This window comes from Tupaia chinensis, unplaced genomic scaffold (genome assembly GCF_000334495.1).
Source record: "Tupaia chinensis unplaced genomic scaffold, TupChi_1.0 Scaffold000561_1, whole genome shotgun sequence".
In the NCBI taxonomy this organism is placed as follows: domain Eukaryota; kingdom Metazoa; phylum Chordata; class Mammalia; order Scandentia; family Tupaiidae; genus Tupaia; species Tupaia belangeri.
The window spans coordinates 1,377,197-1,378,250 of record NW_006160074.1 but is presented as its reverse complement, the minus strand read 5'-3'; positions in this window follow the sequence as shown (position 1 = coordinate 1,378,250).

Sequence of the window (1,054 nt, the reverse complement as noted above, 5' to 3'; positions counted from 1 at the left end):
GTGGGGGTGGAGAGAAGGAGAGAGACGGGGCTGACGAGACCCAGTTAGACCTGCTGGTTCTTCCGGAGAGACAAACCGAAGACCGAGGGCTGCCTGGGGGGCAGCCTGGCCTTTGTCTCCTGGTGAGCAGTATTGGAATGGGCTGTCCTCCTCTGGACGGAGGGTCCGGTCCCCTTGATGCCCCATGGCATGCTCTCTCTGAGGTACAGTGCATTGTGGGATTGCTACCTGGGGTGCCCACACCTGGCCATAGGGTGAGCCACTGCAGTGGGAGGAGAACGCCCACCGGGCCTGGTGTCTCTTGAACCAAGCACTGGAGGGTGTCCAGAGACCCAGCTGGCAGCTAGCTGTGACTCAAGGAGGTGGGCACTGGCAGAGCAGACCTGCGCCCAGGCTCTGGCCCAGGGCAGGTGTGCCGGAGACTGAGGTACATTGTAGGATGTGGAGGCAGAGTGGGCAGGAGTGGGGGAGGCTGGGGGAGGTGGCTCTGGAGAGCTGAGGGCAGAGGCTGGCTGGAGAGCAGAGGCTGCAGCTGCCTTCTGCCTCCCATCACCACACCCCATCAGACCCTCCTCCCTTACCTGCAGGGGAAGGGAGCCGGGAGAGGACTGGAAGCCACAGCTTCTACCTCCTGTCGGGGCTAACCGCCCGGCCCACTGCCAGCTGCACCAGGGCCCTGTGGCCCCCAGTCCTCCCACACAGCTCTGTGGGAACTGGGACCAGCTAAGGAGGATGCCCTCCCCACCAGAAGTGCACAGGCTTGGAGCGCACAGGACCAGAACAGTGTATGTGAACTAAACCTGCCTGTTACGGCAGGGGTGGGTGGGGGCCCCTAGGCCTCCCTGCGGGAAGAGGGCGACGGCAGAGTCCTGAGTACGGCCAACAGCCGCAGTCGGGCAATGGGCTGGGCTGAAGCCCTGCTACTGAACTTGAGTTGCCATTGAATCTGTGAGTGCGGATAGGTCTCTCCCACCCTTCCCTGTTAGCCGCTGCCCCCTGCCCTGCCGAGAGAGCCTCTGGCTGGGGGGCGCGCCCGGCGGCTCCATTTGGACAC